The sequence below is a fragment of the Taudactylus pleione genome, unplaced genomic scaffold (genome assembly GCF_031769625.1).
Source record: "Taudactylus pleione unplaced genomic scaffold, aTauple2 ptg000259l, whole genome shotgun sequence".
Taxonomy (NCBI): domain Eukaryota; kingdom Metazoa; phylum Chordata; class Amphibia; order Anura; family Myobatrachidae; genus Taudactylus; species Taudactylus pleione.
Genome location: NW_028284661.1, coordinates 5,896,062 through 5,911,956, shown reverse-complemented (window position 1 = coordinate 5,911,956; position 15,895 = coordinate 5,896,062).

The window sequence follows — 15,895 nt, the reverse complement described above, 5'->3', positions numbered from 1 at the left end:
ACTAGTGGAGAGCTCCATGTCTGCATGTGAATTGCTACAGTATCAACGGCTGTGATGGGGGGAAGGAATCAAATTATAACTTGCCTCCGGGCGTCTGGGACGAATTTACGCCACTGGCCAGGGCCAAACAAAAAAGGCAGCCACAATTCACAAGAAAGGAGATGGAGGCTTTGGTGCAACAGTGCGTGGATAACATGGGACAGGCACCCCGAAATATGGGTGCAAGCCAGAGATGGAAACTGTGGGAGGAAATAGCCAGTGCTGTCAATGATGTGGGTGATTTTGTCCGTTCAACCAAAGTCAAACACCGGTAAGTAAATGATAGAACCTATTTCCACAATTCTAAAAACTAAATTTAAAAATAAACATACATTTTTAACCAACAGATGAAGCAACTTCAAATATCGGCTCAAACAAAAACTGGCTGTTAGGGCTAGGCATGCAGGGGGGACAGGTGGTGGGTCAACCCCTGTGTCATTGGAGTTAACCGATTTGGAGGAACTGGCACAGGGGTGTGTGCAGGAAGAGGAGTTGTTTGGCATGTCCAACATGGACACAGACATGCCAGACTTTGCGGCTCCACATGTTGCTGCAGGAAAATTTGTCTAAAAAGTTTGAACAACTTGTTTAAATACAAAGACAAATGTACTAATATTTTTTTGATCTCTCTTTTTCACACAGGCACAGAAGAGAACGAGTCTGCTCCAGAACTGAGGTTTGGCCGCAGTAGATTTGCTGGCTCCACAGGGGAGGAAGCAGTATCTCCGGCTGGGGACCCTGTGGCGGACAGTTCAGGGCCTTCCCCCTCGCAGGCAGTGGCCCTTCTCACAGATCTCAATGATAAAACGGATAAAAACTCAGAGATTCTGCTGAGGATGGACGTCAATCTGCTATGGGTGGCGGCTGCCCTGAAGGAAAACGCTGCTGCCAATGTCAGAATAGCTAATGCCCTGGAGCAGCTCGTCCGCCTGCGCATGTTGGAGCCGGCCTCCCTTCCTGCCGGAACATCAGGGCCCTCCACCTCTGGTGCAACATCGGCCATCCCTCCAAATGTACCTAGCCCTATGCCTAGCCCAGAGGAAACACCAGCTACCTCTGGCCAGGAATGCCGTACAACCAGACAGACAAAATCATGCTCCCTCCAACATCAAGCCAAGCGGGGGAGAAGGCGTTGACAGCACTGGCTAATTTCCCCAAATTCCATCTCTGTGTTTGCCCCATATTTTGGCTACACCAAACCTCCCTCTCCTTTCTTGTAAATTGTTTTTTTTTAACATTATTATTTTTTTTGAAGTATCAAAAATTAAAAATTTGACTGTAAAAAAAACAACATTTGGCAAGAAATGACATTTAATTTTAGCCAAAATAAAAATCCATTATTCCAAAAATGTGTGTCCAATTCATTAGCAAATGGCTGAAAGGGACTGGAACAAACATACTTAAATACATAACAAAGGTCATATGCTTCAAAAAATATTTTAAACCAAAAAACATAAGGTAACAGGTAGGTTAACAATAACACAAGCAAAGCAATTAGTAGATGATTGTCTTTCTGTATTGTAACCAAATTGTCCAAAAAAATTAGACATAAAAAAAATGGTGTTGGCCTTTTTAAAAAACCAAAAAAACTGACAACAACATGCGTACGGAATTTAGCAAAAAAAACAAGCATTTTAACCTTTATTTAAACGTATTTTTTGTGATTGCTGTGATTACAAAACCCAAACAAATAGGAACACAACATGCGTTCCAAATTTAGCTAATAAATCATGGCCATTGAAAATAACCTTCTCACAAGTGATCCAATTATTAGGTGATTGGTCTTGTGCCTTGTAAAGGAGACTAGCAAAACATTGATTCGTTAAGGGAGCTACGAAGAGACCATCGTCTTTGCAAGATCCAATACCCTACCGCAAGCTGAACGATCAGTCATAATGGAAACTGGATCACACAGTGAAGTGTACAAAATAGCATCCACATTGGACGTTCACACAAGATAATACATGTACTCCCAAAAAACGCCTTGCCATGCCTGCGTTTTCTCATCTCCACCCCCGTTACCACCCATAAACGGAACATTCTGTCAATCAAATGACATAGGTCACTTCCTTCCTGTTCGCTGTGTATACGAGCGAACAAAAAATGACCGCAATGAGAACCGGACGCATGCGTGGTTTAAAACAATCTAATGCGTACGAGCGAACGGCTGATAGCATCCGGGTCTGAATCAGGCCCTCTGTCCCTCCGTGTCTCGCACCAAAGGGGGAGTGCTGTCGATGTTGAGTGACAGCATGCCCCCTTTGGTGGGCGGGCCAGGGGGGTGGCTGCCCAGACGGAGGCGTTCCCATGGGAACACCTACTGTTTGGTGCGGCCCCACTGACATCACAAGTGAGCTTTCAGAAAAAAGCATGATAAAATACATATAATACATGTTTGAGCCGAAAGCTCTCTGGGGTTTGCGGCCACAAGACCCTACCACAAGGGTCTCATTGCAAGCCCGCTAGTCACGATGGTCTTGACCATCGCGACCATCATCCTGGCCGCTCGCATTAGCTGTGGGTGGCAACCCACAGCAATGTGAGCGGCCAGGAGGCCGCTCCATAAAAAAAAAAAGACGCCCTGATTCAGAGCGAGTGCTCTGTCAGAGCGTCCGGCTCTGAATCAGGCCCTGTGTCTTTACTTACGAAAAAATCCTCAGACAGTGCAATCACTTCTGCAGCCTCCTGTTCTCCCTCTCACTCTGCCATCAGGACCACTGACTGGCATTGTGGCTCTTGTTCGCTTATGAAACTTATAAGGTCATAGTAGCAGAGTGTTGGCTGGTACACGTCATCACTGCCTGCCCCGGAACTTTTGGAGTCATCCACTTTTCACTTTTATTTTATATACACGGTACACAAGTTCTGTATTTTGTGTTGTACTGCTTTAAGGTCAGCATCTGCAATTAACCTTTTTGTGTACTCCAACAAGACCCCCAAAGTTGCCAATTTTGCTGACTTGTTGTGGTACTGTTGTCAGGATATTCGCAATAGACACTCCTTTTCCTGGAGGATCTCTAGGAATCCGGTTACAAATTCCCATTCGCTATCCACAGACATTCCTAGGTGGAAAAAATGAGGACAATTTAATAATCTTCAAATGTGAATTGTTTTGTACATTTTTAATGAATATTAGACATTTTTCAAGTTTTTTCTATATATTTTATTTGTTTTTTGTTTGTTATTATTATATCTTAATAATAATTTAATGTTTTTTTTAGATGTATTTTATTCAGTTTTTTTGCAGGAATGTTCTGTGTTTTTATATGTATTTTATCATGCTTTTTTCCAAGGAATGTTGTGTTTTTAGATGTATTTTAATCTTTTTTTTCGAGGAATGTTATGTTTTTTTAAATGTATTTTAATATGTTTTTTCCCCAGGGATGTTATGTCATTTATCTATGTATTTTAACATGTTTTTCTTCCAGGGATGTTATGTTGCATTTTCTATGTACTTTAACATGTTTTTTTCCAGGGATGTAATGTCTATTTATATGTATAGTAATATGTTTTATTTTTGTTGTTGCAATATATTTGTTTATGTTGGTGACATACATTGGTTTATGGTGGTATATTCAACCATCATAAACTATGTATCACAGCAACAAAAACAAATTTTTTTATATGTATTGATGTTGTAATGTTTTAATATTTGTTGTTGAACTACATTTTTTTAATCAATTTATACAATTTTTGAGTGATTTTTTATTGGTGTCACATGATATTGGTGGGTAGGTGTGTGGCACACATTGGTGGGTAGGTGGGTGGCACACATTGGTGGGTAGGTGTTGGCACACATTGGTGAGCAGTGAAAGGTTAATGCATGGCCCAGCCACCGCCCGCCTCATTACGGCGGATGGTGGCTGGGTCATGCATTTATAAACACATTGGTGGGTAGGTGGGTGGCACACATTGGTGGGTAGGTGGGTGGCACATATTGGTGAGCAGTGGGAGGTTAATGCATGGCCCAGCCACCGCCTGCCTCATTCCGGCGGGTAATGGCTGGGTCATGCATTTAGAAGTGGCTGGCACACATTGGTGGGCAGTGGGGTTGCATTAAATACAGTGCCAATACTCACCAAACTACTGTAATCCACACTTCACTGTGCAAGCTCTCTTTTGCTTCCTTCTTGTAGCCACGATGCTGCAGAAGATGGCGATTGGCCATGTACATGGTCCTGTCAGTCAAATTCCCCAAAGTACGGTGAATCATGAGAAACTTCGTGAGAAAAAAAACCTCACAATTTGAATCAAATCATGTCCCAGATTGGCAAATCTGGCCTACAGCATGCAAGATCTCAAGATGCGAGGTGCGATGAGCGGGGACACTCATTGGCATTGTGATTAGGAGTAGAACTTCACGATTTGGCCATATTTTACACGATTTGTCCTCACGATTCGTCGAAATCGCCCAAATCGGGTAAAAATCGCCTTGTGTGTGGCCAGCTTAGGTGTTGTCTCTGTCTGCATGTTAGCAGTGCTGCTGCTGGTACCCAGATCTTTAATACAGCAGGCTGTGTCTTAGACAGACATGTGGGCCTGCAGCATGACCTCCGCACAGGTAAGGTCCGTATAGCAGCAGTCGTGGCAGGCACGGCTCCAGCCGACTGACATTACTGAGTACTGTGAAGGTTCAGACATGCCGGTGTCAGCACTGTAAGACACCAAAGCATTTCATCTCTTTATAAGGGAGCCTGTCCTCCACTGCAATCCTTTCTTATCATCATTTAACTATTTTAAAATAGTATTATTTATTTTGTATACCTTTAAAAAAAATGTTTTTACAGTATAATAAAGTTTCCATTTTAAACCAATCATAATTGCTCTGGTTCTGCACTTGGCCTGACAACCAATCAGGAGTGACCCTAGATGATAAGAAAATATTGCAATCAACTGATATGACTTTGAGGTTCAACCACCCCCTAAAGAACCTAGGCCTCTCTATGTTGCTGGTCTCCCTTACTTCTGTCTCCTGTCTCCTCCTAGTCAGCTGGAGTACTGCATATCTCATGTAAGTGGTGAGCATAGCATAGCCTTGAAACACCATATTACCTACAGCCACAGTATTCCGCATGCTTCACTCCATCTTTATAGGCATCATGGTGAAGCATTGATAAATAGACAGCACACCTCAACTCACCTCCCAGAAGCTTGTCAATTATTTGGACAGCTTTTGACAGCTGTTTTAAAAAGTTTCTAAAGCCAAAGCTTAATAAATATAAGGATCTACACTAAGTATCGATTGTAAACCAATGTTCCATTGTATTCTGGCTTCTCAGTAGTTTACCATTGGTTTGGACTATAATAATTGCAATCCAACCAGAAAACCGCCTAAAAGACAAAACCATTGCTTAGTAAATATACCCTAAGTTTCTTTTTTTATCTCATTGCCTCAGAGTGCTTGTGTCAATATCTCACTAAGCTCAAGATGCTTTATTTTTACTAATGTTATACTGTTTGGACTATGTTTTATGTCAGCTTTATGGATCTTAGATCACTTCCAAACCAGATCAAGAGCAAATTTGAAGAAAATGCAATTTTCTAAATGTTCTTTAGGCTACATTGAATGTTGGAAGCAACTACCTTTTGTAAATATCTGATGTAATGTTATTTATTTTATGTTTTACATTTAATGGCAACACTTAAAACTTTTGTATTGGCAGTTTTCATACTTAAAAGCCAAAAAGAATTATCTGTTCATTGCATATTTCCAAACATACTATCAATTCTGATTGTAGAATCTATGGTTCCAGAAATTGTTATTTTACATTAAAAGTACACATAAACTCACAAACTGAAAGGACTTATTTATTTTAAATCTCAAATTAAGAGACATCAATCTAAAGTGTGACCATTATGATGTTTTGGAAAGCAGGGGCTACATTTACTAAAGCTTCTTAAATAAAGCTTCTAAAAATAAATAGTGGTATTGCCCATAGCAACCAATCCAATTCTGTGTATCATTTTGCAGAATGCAACAGAGAAATGATAGCTAGAATCTGATTTGTTGCTTTGGGCAACAACATCACTTGTCTATTTTAGAAGCTTTAGTAAATCTACCCCCAGTTGATGTAGGTTCTCCATCACTTATGGACAAGCTAGATCATGTTGTCTATGAAAACCTCTATAACATTACAAGGAGTTTAGCAGGAATACACCAGCACTCAGCAGCTCAGTAAGGACCTCATTCTGAGAGGTTTATAATGCAAGCAAAATTCTGGATAGCTAAAGTGAACAGAATGTGAACAGAATGCTAATGCAACTATCACCCATATTCTGAGTGGCAAGCATCTTTGCAATCGCACTGCCCAACTTTCTGTCTGCGAGAGCAACCATCATCGTTATAAACAGTACTTTCCCTTACCCCATGCCAGGTGCAGGAGATTCATCTGAATTTGGTGGTATCTTTGCATATGCACAGAATAGTGAGTAACTCTGGCTACACGTTCACAACAATCATACAAAATGGTTCTTGCATTGTTGCTGCCATGATGCCACCCACAAACACCCATTCAGCAGCCACAGAGAAACAAACTAGATGCATGTGACTCTGATTAACTCTCATGCACAGTTTGCTTAAAAAAATCACTAGATGAGGCCAAATTCGGACATGCATAATACATGTCCAAGTGAACAACTTTTAATTTATTTTCTGATTAAACAGAGGTGTCCTCCATGATATGCAAGGACAATATGATTTACCTTTCTCTACAACATCTCAAAATATTTATTTTCAGTTACTGTTCTACTTTAATTTGACAAGTTACTCACTAAGTTTAATTAAAGGGAGTCTAATTTACCAACTTGGGTTCAACAGTATAATACAATTGCTTTAATATTTACATTTTATTCAGGCTTCCTACTTGTTTTCTTTCCCATCATGGTAACATAATACTCATCAACACTCATTTTATTGGCAATCATATTAGAGCAGTTTTGAGGTAACTTTCTGGAGTTGCTAGATTGGCTCTAAAACACAATAGACAAGTGACTGTAGGTTGCATGGCCGTTCACTTACAGTATATATATATATATATATATATATATATATATATATATATATAGAAGCATGAAGGTGCAGCACTCCCCTCTCAATAAATCAAACAGAGACCAAAGGATCAATAGAACGTTTCAGTACTTTTAGTACTATCTTCAAAAGTACTGAAACGTTCTATTGATCCTTTGGTCTCTGTCTGATTTATTGAGAAGGGAGTGCTGCACCTTCATGCTTCTATTTACCCCAATGTGAGGGCACCCCTGCAGGATTTGGTTGATTATCTGGAGGGCTGGACCTGGAGACTTTATATATATATATATATATATATATATATAAAAAAAATATATATATATATATATTATAGATGGGGAATATTCTAGATTGACCACGGAGTAAACGTGTAGAAAATGTGAGCATCTGATCTTCTAGAATGTTCTGATAGATTTCCATATGTACGCATTACAGCTAGGTTCCCTAATACTTGAGGGCATCCATTAACTCAAGAACTAGAGCCAATTAAACATAAATACTACATTAAATTTTTAATTCGAGGAACCCCAAAATACCCTAATATTTGTTGAGATTTCCTAGGCAACTAAACATTGTATTTGTTGGGCTGTGCAATCAGCACTTTTGTTCTGTATTCACTTAGGTGTCAGTCATCTCCCAGACTGGTCCAGCATCTTCTGCTTCTTGCATTATGTATAACCCTTCTGTTGTGTCTACGTCCTCATGTGCTTTTCTGCCTTGGAGCCTCAATAAAACTTTATATCATATCTTGTCTAACAAAAATTACTATACAAAGAATACTGTGTCTAGCTTTGTCTAGAGATTGCTTAAATATTCCAAGAAAAGAAATGTATATCTAAACATAGTACATGCAGCTCAAAAAGCATTATCAGTAAAATAAAGCTTCTTCACAAATATGTCACCTTAAATTGTATTTAGTTCAGAGATCTAAGAGTTTCCTTTGTGGGGTTTGATGCCATTACTTATACTGATCACTAGTAATACAGCTACTAAGTCATGTTTTATCTTTAGTTCTTTAGTGTAGAGTCTGCTATATCTCTCCAGCCTTCACTGCAGGAGACTGGCTGTTCAGCAATGAGCTTTTCCAAACCTATGCAGCATTTTTTTATATTTAACGCCCACAGTACAGCAAATTATCACATCAGGCCATGGAGAATGTAGGAGGCTATTGTTCACAAAAAAAATCATGACAATGCAAATGAAACTTGTGCCCTTCAATTCACAAACTGCTGTCGAAAAATTGGAGAATAAAAGTGGCATTAAAAGCCAGTGCCTATTCTAATTAAAAGTAAATACAACTGTGTGTGAATGTTTGAAACAAAAAACTTAAAAAAAAAGCATCTAGATAATCCTGCCCTCTGCAGACAGTTTTCAAGGAGAAGTTTTGTAATTGTTTTGAAAAACAATGTGTCAAATATTCATACTAGTTTAAACAAAGTTTCCTCTCTACCGCATACTGCGGCTCATCTCTATACTGCAGTGATTGCAGGCAAAGGGGTTTTAGTCAGACATGCTCTCTTCTTTTTAAAAAATCCAAACTAGTAATAATAGATAATCACACTAGGAAGAGAACCAACACAAACACAATTGAGTCTTTTAATATCAACATTTAAATTCAGCTGTCTGAATAAATTGAATAACACATAATTATTTAAAATAACACAAAATTATTTATAACTGTCTATTAAAGCTACTAAGCTTATGCAACTTTTTTTCCATCAATTTCAATCAACCTGTTTTAATTTTTAATGGAAAAAAGTTGTTGTAGGTATAATATTTTTTATACGTGATACCAATGCATTGCAATTTTAGAGTTCAGCTTAATACATATTTTACTGCGAGACCATATGATGTAGGTCATAAGGGTGTACTAGAAGACAAGAGCACCCTTCAAAAACAACCAAGGGTATATAATAATGAGACATACATATGTGACCTCATCCTCTAAGCCTCACTACGCCAAAGGGTATATAATACTGAGACATACACATGTGACCTCATCGTCCAAGCCTGATAATGCCTAACGGCATGAGGCTCCCTGTTTGACTGAGCCACACCAACCACTGTAGCGTTGTGACTTTTTCTTTATATTTGATCACAAATGCAGTGAAACACCACTCACTGTGTACCAGAGACACTGGGCTGCAAATTTAACTAAACTGTAATTAGTTATCCTAATCCTGAATCACCTGATAGATATTCATCCAGTGGTAGCTGTGTCAGTTCTCAGCTGACTTGCACATCCAATGGACAGCTACCTGGGGGTATCCTGGCTATCAGCCACATATTTCCTCAGTTACATAAACTTTATCTCTTGTCTACTGGCACACATGTTACATGTTTATTATTTTTTTTTCATTGCATTTTTATAACCCCCAAAAAAATATTCCACCCCCCCCATCATTTTTTCAAAATCTCTACTATCTTATGATAAATTGTTTGCAAAAGACAATACATTTTTGATTGTTAAAATCAAACATTCAAACACTTGATTTTGCATAAAAAATATTAAAAGTCAACTTTATTTCAAATGAATGTGTGCACATTTTTAATCTGAGGATTGTAACTATGTACTCCCTAATTAGGTTTGTTTTTACTCTGTGGTATAGTACACATTCATTTTACAATAATTTAATGGTGTTTTTAAATTTTTGTACCTAAAAAGGTAATTTTTGAATTGTTGATTTTAAAATTACCAGGACATTTATCATCAAGTGGTTTGGATTGTGTTGCGGAAGGTCTTCTTCTTGACTTTGCTGTAAACTAAAATTAAGTTGCCATTAATTACAGGTGAACAAAAGACAAACAAATTTTAGATGAAAAGTCGCTGCAGATGAAAACCATTCGCCAATTATATGTTTTCGCCTCTTTCGTCTGTTTGTACACAAAGTTATTGCGTACTATCACTTTGCACGCACCCACTTTTCGCCCTATTCAATTGCAAAACAGTCGAAAACGCAGATGTGCGAATAATGAAACTAGTGAAAAAAATTATAAAAACAAAAAAAAGTCTGTACCACAAAAAAAGGCAAAGTGACCCTGGTAATCAATTCAGAAGTGGATTAATAGCTGTCATTTCATTTTTGGAGGTTCCTACATTGAGTAAAATGCACTTTTGCATTAGTGTGTAAATTTGATAAACAACAATATCTTTGGTGATTTAAAATAAATGTAGTTAAATTGTGGGTAAATTTAAATGGGTACGATTATATTTTTGAGTTAATAAACTGCATTTTTACAAACCTTATAAAAAGCAGCTGCTGCAGCCTCCTGCAATTCTAAAAACACCTGTTCCATCCATACAGCCCCCCAAGAAACCTATTTGGCTACTTTTTATCCTTGTCCCCCAACTTTTAAATTGATCAACCAAAAAATAAATTTTTTGGGGGGAGTGTTCTAAGGTATTTTTTAATTAAATTGTGGCTGATTTGTCCTTTGGGGACACCTCCATCAGCTCCTGACGATTTCGGCAGACCCACCCCGCGCTATCAAAGGCAGCAGAGGATAAAGGTAAGAAAGCTGTTCACACTAAGGAGCGGGCAGCCGATACCAACAAACAAAATCTAAATCCATCTACACTCACCACACGACACTCTGGAAACAAGCGTCATTTAAATCCACTGCACATGCTTTACCTACACCTACATGTTAATCAGAGCTGGTTTACTTTTGTTCTACATGACAGACAATAAATCCATTTGTTGTCTACAAGGTGTACTTTAATCTTTAATCAAGTCACCTAGATTTGTGAAAGTGCAAAAATGCTAAGGCATTTGGCAAGGCCCATTGCAATTTAAAATACAAATAAGTGAAGACTATTATCATAGAGCCTTGACCTAAATTAGAATTCTGTGTAACAATGGAAAGGTATATTCCTTTGTAAAACTGATGTATGTATACCTTAATGTACAGAACAAAAAGAATACACACAAGGTTATGTCACTTTGAAGTATACCATGAGAAAGGCCCAGATTAGGGATATAAATTTGAATTGTTAGTCTGCAGTTAGGTTAGATAGAAAAGAACGAAGGAGTGAGGAACAGAAGAAGATGGAAGTCAGAGGGACACACAGATGGTAGATATGTATCATCCTTCATATGGTGTTTATTGGCCTTAATGTAATAATTATGTAATCCATGTGCCATGTGGTCTTCTATCCCCCACATACCCCATAGCTCCCTCACACCAGACTCCCTAAACAGACTCTATAATCTTTCATCTCTCTCTAAATATATACATTTAGAAATATATGTCTTACACACATACTGTATATATGGTTAAAAAATATTGAAATCTTAGATTGTATTTCACAATGTGATAATACTGTGAACATTAATGAAAGTATACTTTACTACATTTCGAGTACAACCTTTATTGAATAGATCTATTCTAATGGTTATTAATTATGATAAATTATTAATAAATAACATATCATTTAATTTAAGAATATGATACTAAGATGAGGAAAACACATAATACGGCTTTCATATGAGCAGCCCGATAAAAAGGACACACTTTATCATATTCCGTAACAAACAAAATGTTCTAAATTCTGCCGATAGGGTAAAATATGGCACAGTACAAGGTAAAATTTCATGCCTTCTGCAAGACAGAGTTTTCTGCTCCTCTAGGCACAGCATTCTACAGCATTCTCCCCAGCTCCTCACCCCTCCCATTACCATTACTGAAAATGTACCAAAATTCATGTCAATCACAGACAATACAAAAACATGCTAGTAAATTAGAACATTTCCGTTTCTGTCAGCCCTCTGACATTTCAGTCTAGCTATCTAAGAGTAAAGACCTGATGAAATAGTAACAAAATATCAATTTATTGTGACAATCACGGAACTAGTTGTCAAAATGTCCCATATTGAACATATATAGTAATATTTAACTATAACTTAATAGCTACAAGAGAAGAGTGACAACCGTATTTTCCTGCCTGGACATCCCTATAATTATATCCGAACCAAACTACAGAGTAGAATGTATTGGCACTCTCATCTCTATTTATATACGAAAACCATCTGAAATAGTGGAATTTACAAATACAGTTCAGAATAGGATCCTGTAGATTAGCAAATCAAGGTAGAATGGAAAGCTTGTATAACCAGCACATTTGTTCATGAAATTCAATTTCTGTGAATTTCTACAGCAACTGTGCTTATTTCTAGTTACATGGTGAAAGGGTTTGCCCTGCTAGAGGGGTCAATGCTGCCAAAACTTAGAGTCCTATAAACTGCTGTCAAGGTAAAAGGTGACTTCATTTATTAATGACTGCAATTGGAATGTGATCTGTGCATGATATTACCATCCATGATCGCATTGCAATATGCAATCATAGTGCCCAGATGTATCATCCGGCACATGCAGGGACACGGGCTCCGAAAGGAGCTCTTTCCTGCGTTGTGCCCGGACAGCTATGGGCTACACCGCTGGCTAATTATGCGCTGTGCAGCCCATAGGCTTCAGCGGCTAATGCCATCTTCAGATGGTTTTAGCTGCTGGGGCCAATATGTGGAAAGCATAAAAATTGTATTTATTTATAAGATGTTTTGTCATGGCGAAATATATTGAGAGTTACCTCTTTTGTAAGCATATCCTACATGCATCATGTACAATTATGTTTGGTTTAACTTCACATTTATACTTTGCAATTTATCTTGTTTATAATTTCAAATGAAAGATGTTTTAAATTATCTTGGATTTATTTAGTATTTATCTAGTAAATAGTTTTAAAAATGTGTAGCTCAGTAGAAATATGTAGAGTGATCAGAACGTTCATAGACTTTTGGAACTTTTGGCAGGATTCAGGAAATTTATGTTGGCAGCCACTCAATTTAAATATTGTAAATTTGGAACCCACCAGGCACAGGTACCACAATGCACCCTATGCTATTCACTGTTAGATCAAGCAACCCACCCACCTATGCGGAGTTTAAGCAATCTTGCCTATCAGAACCATGTTTAAACGTTATTCCTGTTTTCTGTTGGTTTGATGCAGGGCTTTGCAAACATCACAATCTTAAATGTCACTGTTTATGTACTTCCCATTTGAAAAAATTGGGTTGTTATTTTACCATGCAGTTTAAAACAAGAAAATTTATGTTCAGTTTGGCCTTTAGCAAATCTCATGCTTCCTAAACCTCACATAAAATCACAAAAAACTCAGTTTTGCAACATCCGCAATCAAGTGATATTTTATTTTTAGCACAAAACTGAAATATCTGGGTCCATATTAAGAATATTATTTAATATTGGTTGAGGACAAGCACTGGTGTCATTGGAGCTGCTCTGCTATTTTGTTGTCACCCCCTCAGATGGTGTCGCTGAGCAGCCACACTTCAGAGAGAGGCAGGGGAGTGGCTGGGGGCTGCCCCCAGCTACTGCCAGAGCACTGGGTAAGCCCACTGTGTGCCAAAAATGGGGGCGTGACATACGGATTGGCACATGCAAGGGGCGTGGCTACATGGCTCAAGACCACACCTCCGGCACGCAAGAGGATGCCGTCTTCCCAAATCTAAATCAACATGGTTGTGTCAAGGTGCAAATTTGCTTTAAATCATGATAAAAATAGATTTGGTTTCATTGTGCAGCTTGCTCTAGGAAATGGAAAAACTAAGGACTGATTGGTTCCCATGGTTTGGTGTTTAAATTTTCACCAAAATAAAATATGAAAAGTTAACTTAACAGAACTGTCAAAAAATATCACAGATACTCCACTAACTGCTATTCTACAGTATGTTTCATTGATCCATTAACAGATACTACAAACTAGGCTCAGTCTTTAGTTCTATGAATATAGGAATCTTCTTTTGTATTTGTTACATAATGCAATTTCATAGTAAATCATCTTTGAAACATGAACTAAAGCTCACAACCAGTGTTATTTCAAAACATTCCGTTCTGATGGAAGATCCTGCTTGGATGAACCAGCCCACTTCCATTATTTCATGCCATGTCAGATCAATTTTAGGTGAAGATTTAAAATGTCAGTTCCTGAACAATTGAACAACACAGACATCCCTGGACAATATACAGTAACTATGATTCAATTTATGGCTGCAGCAGGTTCAATTGTAGAAAGTTTTAAAGAGATTCATTATTTTTGATCATTTTGATAATTTGATGAAATCATTGTTGTTGTAATTATGAGCCCGGGGCTGGCTGCCTGGGAGCCTCAGGGACCTGGTTAGTACAACTAGAGGGGAAGCCACTAGCCAGGAGAGGAGACAATCTGGGCTGGGGGGAGGGGAGGCCTTTTACATAGTGCCAGCCTGGCAGACTGTCTCGGCACATTGTTGGACAGCTGCCAGGATCTGTTCTGTCTCACAGCCAGCCCTTCTCTCCACTGCTCTGTGCTGTGTGTGACCAGAGAGAGGAGCCCAGAAAGGTGAGTGCCAATGGTAAGGAAAGGGGGGGGGAGGTATTGTGTATGTCATGAAGGCTGTGTGCTTTATGAATGCATATTAAATAAGTCTGTGTGTCGTGTGTCTGGTGTCTGTGTCAGTAAGTGTTGTGAGTACTGTCTGTGTCAGTAAGTGCTGTCTGTGTCAGTAAGTGGTGTAAGTATTGTCTGTGTCAGTAAGTGGTGTCTGTGTCAGTAAGTGGTGTCTAACTGTAAGTGGTGTCTGTGTCAGTAAATGGTGTAAGTACTGTCTGTGTCAGTAAGTGGTGTCTGTGTTTGTAAGTGGTGTAAGTGCTGTCTGTGTCAGTAAGTGGCATCTGTGTCAGTAAGTGGTGTCTGTCAGTAAGTGGTGTCTGTGTCTGTAAGTGGTGTCTGTGTCAGTAAGTGCTGTCTGTGTCAGTAAGTAGTGTAAGTGCTGTCTGTGTCAGTAAGTGGTGTCTGTGTCTGTAAGTGGTGTCTGTGTCAGTAAGTGCTGGCTGTGTCGGTAAGTGGTGTAAGTGCTGTCTGTGTCAGTAAGTGCTGTCTGTGTCAGTAAGTGGTGTCTGTGTCTGTAAGTGGTGTCTGTGTCAGTAAGTGCTGTCTGTGTCAGTAAGTAGTGTAAGTGCTGTCTGTGTCAATAAGTGCTGTCTGTGTCTGTAAGTGCTGTCTGTGTCTGTAAGTGGTGTCTGTGTCTGTAAGTGGTGTAAGTGCTGTCTGTGTCAGTAAGTGGTGTAAGTACTGTCTGTCAGTAAGTGGTGTCTGTGTCAATAAGGGGTAGATGTCAGTAATTGTGTTGTGTGTGTGTGAGGCTATGGGTGTCCTGTGTGTGTGCGGCTATGGGTGTCCTGTGTGTGTGCGGCTATGGGTGTCCTGTGTGTGTGCGCCTATGGGTGTCCTGTGTGTGTGCGGCTATGGGTGTCGTGTGTGTGTGTGCATCTATGGGGTCCCTGTGTGTGTGTGGCTATAATGGCAGTGTGTGTGGGCGGCTATAATGACAGTGTCTGTGTATAAAATTGCATGCAGTTGAGGGAGTGGGGTCCCAAAGTGATATCTTGCTTAGGGCCTGATGGGGTCTAAATCTGCCTCTGCATGGGGGGCAGGGGGCTATTCTGTACTAGTCTGGGGGGGTGGGAGAATGATTTTCTATCTGTGTCTGTGAGTGGGGGGGTTATTCTGTACTAAGGGGACATGTTCTGTCAGAGGGGGAGGGGCAATTTTGGGGATGTAGTTAATGTCTCGACGATCAGGATGCTGGCTGCCGAAATTCTGGCACCGGAATCCCAAAGACCGGCGCTGGAATCCCGACATGACTGGGGATGCAGACGCTGGAATCCTGGCAGCTGGCATCCAAATCGTAAGGACACCGGGACAAAGTAAGCATCATCCGCGGTGGGGGGGAGGGTTAGGGTTGGGCTGCGGGAGGGGGGAGGTTAGGGTTA